This window comes from Simochromis diagramma, unplaced genomic scaffold (genome assembly GCF_900408965.1).
Source record: "Simochromis diagramma unplaced genomic scaffold, fSimDia1.1 OVJJ01000208.1, whole genome shotgun sequence".
In the NCBI taxonomy this organism is placed as follows: domain Eukaryota; kingdom Metazoa; phylum Chordata; class Actinopteri; order Cichliformes; family Cichlidae; genus Simochromis; species Simochromis diagramma.
The window spans coordinates 1,039,379-1,049,022 of record NW_024386789.1 but is presented as its reverse complement, the minus strand read 5'-3'; positions in this window follow the sequence as shown (position 1 = coordinate 1,049,022).

Sequence of the window (9,644 nt, the reverse complement as noted above, 5' to 3'; positions counted from 1 at the left end):
CTGTCACATCAACCCTCTGCATCACTGTAGTCCTCCTCTTCTTTTCCTCCTACCCAGCAGCTCCATATTCAACATCCTTTGTCCAGTATAGCCAGTTTTCCTCCTCTGCACATGTTCAAACCATCTTACTGCTCAGCCTGAATTATCTCTCCTAGATAAATTAATTTCTAATCCTGTCCATCCTGATCATTTCCATTTAAAATCTTATTAACTTCTCAGCTCGGCCACCTTCAGCTCAGCCAATCCCACTGTACTTCATAGCAGGTCTCACCACCACCTTGTAAACCTTCTTTTTCAATCTTTCGGCTCTCCTTCTCTCACAAATCATCAACAACCAGCCATCACCTGATGACTAAGCTCTGTATAAGCTTTTTGGGAATTTATCCTTGTTCAAAAGGAATAAATGGCACATGGAACAGGAAGTCTGGAACTGAATATCTGTTATCTACTATCAGGACATCCTGGCCACAAAAGACCCGAAAAATTGACTGTATCCCCCAGAGTGTTAGTCAGTCAGTTCCTGGAGTTTAAACTATGTTACCCATCTGCTGACTTTAGCGTCATATTTAGTGAACAGATGTGAGAGAGGTATCAATATTCCCATCTAACTTTCAGCATTAAGATAATTCACCAGGATGTCAAACTATACGTTTGTCCATGATGGAAAATGCTTTCTTCAAAGTGACTCTGGCTCTAACAGTGTAAAACTGCAGAAAGCCTCTCAGCAGTTTTAAATGCGCTGTAGTCATTTGAACGTAGACACATGTTCAGTCAGTTTTTGGCACACACTTGTTTTAAGTGTGTGCCAAAAACTGACTAAAGTTGGTGGCTGGATATACAGGGAGTGCAGAATTATTAGGCAAGTTGTATTTTTGAGGAATAATTTTATTATTGAACAACAACCATGTTCTCAATGAACCCAAAAAACTCATTAATATCAAAGCTGAATGTTTTTGGAAGTAGTTTTTAGTTTTAGCTATTTTAGGGGGATATCTGTGTGTGCAGGTGACTATTACTGTGCATAATTACCGGTATTAGGCAACTTAACAAAAAACAAATATATACCCATTTCAATTATTTATTTTTACCAGTGAAACCAATATACCATCTCCACATTCACAAATATACATTTCTGACATTCAAAAACAAAACAAAAACAAATCAGCGACCAATATAGCCACCTTTCTTTGCAAGGACACTCAAAAGCCTGCCATCCATGGATTCTGTCAGTGTTTTGATCTGTTCACCATCAACATGCGTGCAGCAGCAACCACAGCCTCCCAGACACTGTTCAGAGAGGTGTACTGTTTTCCCTCCTTGTAAATCTCACATTTGATGATGGACCACAGGTTCTCAATGGGGTTCAGATCAGGTGAACAAGGTGGCCATGTCATTAGTTTTTCTTCTTTTATACCCTTTCTTGCCAGCCACGCTGTGGAGTACTTGGACGCGTGTGATGGAGCATTGTCCTGCATGAAAATCATGTTTTTCTTGAAGGATGCAGACTTCTTCCTGTACCACTGCTTGAAGAAGGTGTCTTCCAGAAACTGGCAGTAGGACTGGGAGTTGAGCTTGACTCCATCCTCAACCCGAAAAGGCCCCACAAGCTCATCTTTGATGATACCAGCCCAAACCAGTACTCCACCTCCACCTTGCTGGCGTCTGAGTCGGACTGGAGCTCTCTGCCTTTACCAATCCAGCCACGGGCCCATCCATCTGGCCCATCAAGACTCACTCTCATTTCATCAGTCCATAAAACCTTAGAAAAACCAGTCTTGAGATATTTCTTGGCCCAGTCTTGATGTTTCAGCTTGTGTGTCTTGTTCAGTGGTGGTCGTCTTTCAGCCTTTCTTACCTTGGCCATGTCTCTGAGTATTGCACACCTTGTGCTTTTGGGCACTCCAGTGATGTTGCAGCTCTGAAATATGGCCAAACTGGTGGCAAGTGGCATCTTGGCAGCTGCACGCTTGACTTTTCTCAGTTCATGGGCAGTTATTTTGCGCCTTGGTTTTTCCACACGCTTCTTGCGACCCTGTTGACTATTTAGAATGAAACGCTTGATTGTTCGATGATCACGCTTCAGAAGCTTTGCAATTTTGAGACTGCTGCATCCCTCTGCAAGATATCTCACTATTTTTGACTTTTCTGAGCCTGTCAAGTCCTTCTTTTGACCCATTTTGCCAAAGGAAAGGACGTTGCCTAATAATTATGCACACCTGATATAGGGTGTTGATGTCATTAGACCACACCCCTTCTAATTACAGAGATGCACATCACCTAATATGCTTAATTGGTAGTAGGCTTTCGAGCCTATACAGCTTGGAGTAAGACAACATGCATGAAGAGGATGATGTGGACAAAATGCTCATTTGCCTAATAATTCTGCACTCCCTGTAGTTGGGGTGGCTTTTTTTTTTTTTGTAGGGGTCGTGTAGCTGCAGGCGTCTGCGGTTAAATTTGAAGTTAACACAGGACAGTGGCTCTTCTGATGTGTAAGCAATCAATTCACCAGGGTGATTGGAGACCTTTTAGGGATGGCAATCTTTGACCTCTTCTCTCCCCCTTGACCTGTGATCCTGGTCACCATAAACTGCTGACCGCTATTGCCATGCTGGTTAATGGAGTCACCCAGCTTGAACTACGAGCGCAGAAGCATGCACACACTCACACACTTATAAACACACACACACAGACACACAGCAACACCCTCCTGATCCATTAATATTACATTCTCAGCCTCTGGGACCTCCACTGAGGGGAGATGCTACCAATCAATAGCTGCCTCTTTAGTTTATAGGTGGTGGAGATACGAGCTTATAGGTGCCATGTTCCAGCGTCGTTGTGATTTAGCTTTGGGGTCAGGTATGGGTCACTATCATACTTATCGTATTTGTATAATATTATTTATCAAATGATAGATCTTTCCTGCATCTTTAATCGATGAAGCACCTAAACACAAATACACGGGTGGGGGGGGGTGGTACTCACAAGGATGCTGGGCCTGATTACGACTTTAATCCTTCAAGAGCTGCGCAGCCTGAGAAATGTATCTATTTTTGAATTTATTCATTATTTTAAATTCTTATTTCATTAGATTTGAATCAGCAGTTGTATCAGTTCAATTCAATTACCATTAACATAGAAAAAGCTTGGATGACACTAGCAGCAGAAATTGAAGCTGGCGTACACATAATGAATTGTCAACTACCGCTGTGCACTCGCTGATCCCTGCACAGTTTCATGAGCAACTTTCAGGTTTGATACATTTTTACCATTTTTACAGCTTCTGTTGCTTTAAGTACCTTGTTTTTTAAGCAAAGCTCTCTTTTGAACTCACTGCATACGTTTGGATTTTATCAGCTTAACGGCTAGATTTTATAACAGATTAAAAAGAAGAAAGAAAAAAAACAGGGATGAAAGTGGAGCAAGTTGCAGTTTCAGGTCAAGACCACATGCTTTTTCATTCAGAATTCTGCAGCCACTTTCACTGCCAGCAACATTTTCAGAGGAGTTATGAGGCGATCAGTTACCTCAGCAGATTTTTTTAAACCAAAACGTGCTAACGTTTGACAGGCGGGTGGTGTTCACTTTCCCCAGTGTATACTCTCTAGTTATAGAATATCTTCAAGTCACACAATCCCATTCACTGGTGAGGAGTGCGTAAAGGGAACCACCGGGCTATGTCGTTGAGCTCTCCGCTGCTGAAAAGTTTCCTTTATGTCTCTCTCTGCAGAGAGCCCTGAGACCTGAGATAGCAGCAAATCTCTCATTCATCAGCTGACTGAAGTTATTCAGGCCTGAAGGTATTGATATGCAAACTAGATGGTTCAGCTTCAGGTCTGCAGAACAGACCTTTATCCAAAATAAAAAAAACAAAACCCCCTGCTCTTTCCTTATACTGTCGCTGACACAATGGCCCCTCCTGTCAATGGGCCATTTGAGCGTCTGGCTCCACTGACTGTGCATAGGATCCAAAAACACATGGATTAGGCAAAACCCGGATATCGGGATGGATGGGCAAATGTCACCCCTTCAGATCTTTGCACCCTTAATAAAAGTGACTGGTGACCCTTATTGAGGAGGTCAAGTGTTTTTATTCAGGTGGATTGGAGGCTGCTTGAGGACTGCCTGCCACTCTGCCAGCCTGCTTACTGGGCACCACATGGGTTCGGTGAAGCGTGCAACAGCCGAAGGATGAGAGAGGCTAATTGAAACCCCGACTCTCACAGGGTAGACGCACAGACTGGTTCAGAATTAATTTGTAGTTCAACTGGACAAATTGTACCACACATTTTGATATGCCAAACAAATATACTGCTAAAGAAAAGGTAAAGGAATACTTTTCATTTAGAGTATAACATCTAGTCAGTCAAGCTTTTAGGATATTGATCTGGTCAGTAAAGTAGCAGAGGGGGATGTTAATCAGTTTCAGCTGCTTTGGTGTTAATGAAATTAACAGCAGGTGCACTAGAGGAGCAGCCCCCAAAACAGGAATGGTTTTTCAGGTGGAGGCCACTGACATTTTTGCCCTCCTTATCTTTTCTGACCTTTTTTTCACTAGTTTTGCATTTGGCTGGGCTCAGTGTTACTGTAGCATGAGGCGATACCTGGACTCTACAGAGGCTGCACAGGTAGCCCCACTCCACCAGGCTGGTACATCAATACGCATCATTACCAGAAGGTTTTCTGTGTCTCCCAGCACACTCTCAAGAGCATGGAGGTGATTCCAGCTCTCTAGTTACTCTAGGAGAGCTGGACAGACCCGTAGAAGGCCTTAGCCCATCAGCAGGACTGGTGTAAGGAGGAGGAGGATGAGCAATGCCAGAGCCCTACAGAATGACCACGATAGTGGTGTGAACATCTCTGACCAAACATTCAGTAACAGACTTCATGAGGGTGGCCTGAGGGCCCAACATCTTTTAGAGAGCTCTGCCTGGCACCGTGGAGTCTGACTGGAATTTGCCAAAGAATACCAGAATTGGCATTCCCACCCTGGCGCCCATGTGGTTTTTACAGATGAGAGCAGATTCACCCTAAGCACATGTGACAGACGTGACATGGTCTAGAGCAGCCGAGGACAGTATTATGTAACATTGTTTAATTTGACTGGTTTGGTGGCGGGTCAGTGATGGTCTGAGGAGAGATACTCATGTAGGGACCTTCACAAGCCAGGCATCGGGACTTTCTCTACTATTAGGTATCGGGATGAGATGTTTGGATTGTCAAGTCCTGGGTTCTGATCCACAATCCCCAGCCTCATGTAGCAAGAGCATGCTGGCAGTTTCTGGGTGATGAAGGAACTGATACCATTTCTTTGAAACCTATCGTGCTGTGACAAATTGTTTATCTTTCCAAATAGTTATTCTGATGCTCAGCCAGAGTGGGTACCCTTTTAACAGCAATTTTTTTAATATCCAAGGAAGAATTCAATCCTAAGTCTAACTAAACATAAAAAATAAAAAAGGAAAAGTCAGAAAGAAGAATAACATAATGTCTGTAATCTGCAATCCTAGACAGGACTTGTATGTTTTGGTGGGAAGCCTTCTACTACCCCACAAGCAGTCTTTCTGGGCTTCCTGTTTGCTCTCAACAAACAGCCCAACTAAGCCCTACTGAACTCGAGTGACAGTATTTTTCCTATGAAAACCTCTCAGTGCAGGTTAAACATGATCCTCCATAGGCTGACCAAAGCGTGCCACCGTTGCATTCCACAATTAAGCGCTAAAATGTCTAAGCTTGTTTTCAATAACCGAACTCAAAACAAGCTTGTTCTGTTCCCACAACACAGAACAGCCATATCCACCGTCTACTGTCCACATTCCCTTTTAATGACCAAAACAACGTCTCCTCTCACTCTTGAAGTCACTTGAGCAACTGGTCTCTGGTCCCCCTCTGCACTGTGCTCTTCGCTGTGGAGGTCAGGATCAGCACTGTGGCCCGCCTTGAGATCAAAGTTCAAAATGCATTCCACCGCCAGGGTCACTTAAGGTCAACTAAAGCCCGTGCTCTGAAGGTTATTCTGAGACTGATGAGTAGAAAGTGACTAATCTATTAACCAATTCTAATAATGGAGTAATTTACTGTGAATGATTGGACTAAATTAGTCATTACAGCTCAGGGAGAACCCTTTTACACGCCTTTATTATGGATGATCGCTACACTACACATGGACAAGCCAAATAAACCAAGCGTTAACACTCGGTAATGTACTTTTTCATTTTGCTAAGGAAGACCCAGGGCTTTAAACCTAATTCTTATTGTGTTTTTAAACTAATCCAAAAATTTAAAATACACCTCTGAGGTACTCCACTGGAAGTTTAAGAAACTGAGACTCGCTCACATTCATGCTAACAAGATCTTGGTCATCTCATAAGCAAATTGAAATTAAAGCCAGAAACATCAAAATGTGTCATTCAAACCTCATCTCCTGCTGTTATCTGTTTATCATAACTGTCTAAATGTATGCCAAATTACACAGACCATGATTGGTTCAATATGAGGTCTTCCCTACTTTGACGAGCAAGCTTCAAATTAGGAGCAAACGTTTGAGTTCTGGCTGCAAAAGCTGCATTCCTGCAGCAAAGCAGAGAAAATCTGCACCCATGCTTCCTCTCTAATTAGCAGATCAAGGGACAGACAAAAAACATGGACTACATACATTTACACATATGCTGTTTTTTTAATCACTGGAAATAAAACCATGTCCCTGTGTTACATGCTCTCATTGGTGAATTTCTTAGGAATGGCCTCTTGGTGACAGTTTGTTTAATGAATGGACTCTCACATTGATTTCATCATATGTTCATTTTTTTTCACATCTGATATGTTTTTTGTAATTCACTCATTTTGGAAAGAAACTAATCAAAGAAAAGATAGATAACAAAAGCTATACATGTGGTGCTTTGATGAATTAAAGAAGCTAAATTTAGAAATAAAAGTGGAAAGAAGAGCCAACAACTGTCAACCTTGTTACAAGATATAGAGGATCATTGACACCTAATGAAATTGATCCCACAGAGGGTATCTATGGGCCACCTTTGACCCTGAAAGGGTATGTCAAGATCCTGAAACAGGCAAATTCTTAGAGACAGGCTAGTTGTCATACTGGGGATAAACAGTTATTTAGTTTTAACATGAACTGTGGTTATATTATTATTATTATTATATATTATTTTTTAATATTAGATTAGATTAGATGAAACTTTATTAATACCTCAGGTGGTATTATTAACTTATATGAAAATAAAAATAATATTATTATTAAGTTAATTCTTTCCCATTAAAAGAAAAATGCACAGTGAAATTTACCAAAAAAAAACAACAACAACAAAAAACGAATTGATAACAAAGGAAAATGAAAATGACCATTACGGCTAAATAAAAGACTTTTATCATTTTAATTACACTAAAAAACATCTCCACCCATTCACATCCTGTGCTTGCTTTTCTTCTTTCCTATAGGAACTAAGTACGGTGTAAAGAGTTACTCTGTCAGTCTTTAGCCTGCTATGATGGTGTGTAACCCTGCCTGAGCGACCTGCTGTTAAACAGCTGTTTCTAGATCCTTTGCTCAGCCTGCGCTCAGACAGTCTCACTTGAGTTTACATCTCAGCGAGCACTGATCATGTTGATCTACACACTGCTGCACAGTGAAAAAGTCATCCAAGCCTCTGATGCCTAAATCTCAATTTCCTGTGTTTCCACTAAGTGTTGGGAAAACTGCAGAGGCACACTGAGATAACCTCTTTTTTATTTATACCTTTCTTTGCAGCAGTAAATTTAATTATTTCTTATTGGACACTTTTTAGTCAGAGACAGAGAGTGGTATAATCTACATTTATACAAATGAAAAAGGTCACAGGGTTTTGCCATGTATGCAGCAGAATAGGACTCTAACACAGAGACATGCATACAGACCTCCCATTTCCAGGCTTACTTCTATGCTTCCCTCCCACAAACCTCCCTTTCTTTATTTTTCCCTCTGCACCAAAAGGTAAATTAGGTGCCATTCAAAGTAACAGATGTCTTGGGAGTCAAGTCACCTCTTGCACACTGTCTCAGTGTCTCTTAAGCTCTCTTAGGTCAGATGGAGTTTCCTATCACCCTAACAGAGAAGATGGAGCAAGTCTTTAGGGATGTGATCAGCTTTCAGCAGCTTGGGGGACAATGCAGAGTAGAAAAATAGAAACACATGGTCTAATAAAAACTGATTATTAATATATTTACTAACAATATTTATTTTATTTGTGTCTTTTAACTTAGCCATCCATTAACTGATTCACTGAATTGTTTGTTTGAATTTTAAGTGTAAAATACTTTTTTAAAAAAACACTGAAGTGATAAAGAGAAAAAGAAAAGGCAATAACACAAGCAAAACATAGCCTATGCTGAGTTCATCAATAATTATTAGTGATAACCAAATAAGGTAAGTAAATGGGATTAGCCTATAAAATAAAGCATTTTTGTTATGTCACCAGTACAATATCCTTGAGTTTCTGTATCTTTACCAAGTTACTAACAAAGCTCTGTGACTAACACGCTAGCATTTTCAAATAGCATCCTAGCTAAACAATAACAATAAAATTTAAACATGATATCATGAATCATGGACTGTTATTAAATCTTTAAGGGTGTTGAAGGTTTGTTTTTGTTGTTTTTAATAACTGGTTATGAAAGTATTAGGCAGGAAAGTTCTGAGGAGATGATTAACACTGATGCTAGCTAGCTTGTTAGCTAATCGAATTCAACTAACGATAAATGGCTTGCAGAAAACATGCTTGTGAAAAGTATGTCGACTCTTTGAGCCCTGTTCTCATAAAAAGCTCTCTTTGTAGCTGACAGTTTGTCACTCTTCAGTTCAATAGTTAAGAGTTAAAAATATAATAATGTACAAAAGTTTTGATCCACCTTTCATTTCACCTTTCTTTATATATGCTTCCAAGGATCCACACTTTCTTATAATTCTTCAGTTATATTCAGTTATATGAATATTTTTATTTTTCTCATTTTCAGTCTAATCCTGACCTTATCTTGTATCTATTGTAAAGGGAGTAATCTGGTTGTTACACTACTTCTTAACTATGAAGAATTCATTTAGTCCCATGTCTGCATATAACAGAAAAGCCAGCAAAGAAACTATTTTAAATTGTAGTTTTAGGGACTTTCTTGTAGGCAGTTTGTCATAAAAACAAATAATTTGTTCTCTCTTCTTCAGTGGAATGTACACAAAGTTCCAAAAGTAACACAGTTTAACAAACATAAAATAGTATTTTTGCACGAACAAGGCGGTTCCCAAAAAGCTGTTAGCTTTTCGCCAAAAACATGGCAGCATCTACTGAAGTTCCCAGTATCTGAAAGTTAAAGTATCTGAAAACTGACTTTAAATAGTCTAGGTAAAGATTTTTTTTTGCTTCCTGGACCTTTTTATGGAGTTTGCTTCATGAGTTCTGTTGGCCAATAATATTTCAACAGATTTAGTTGCAATTAATCAAGTTTTTTTTTTTTTTTTTGTTTTGGTTGTTTTTTAAAAAAAGAAGGATTAGCAGCTATAATCTGGCAAACATTTAGGTTTTTTTTTAACCTATGGGTGTTAAATCTAATTTAATTTAATTTAATTTACTTGAAGCAAACTGTTTACTTTGCAT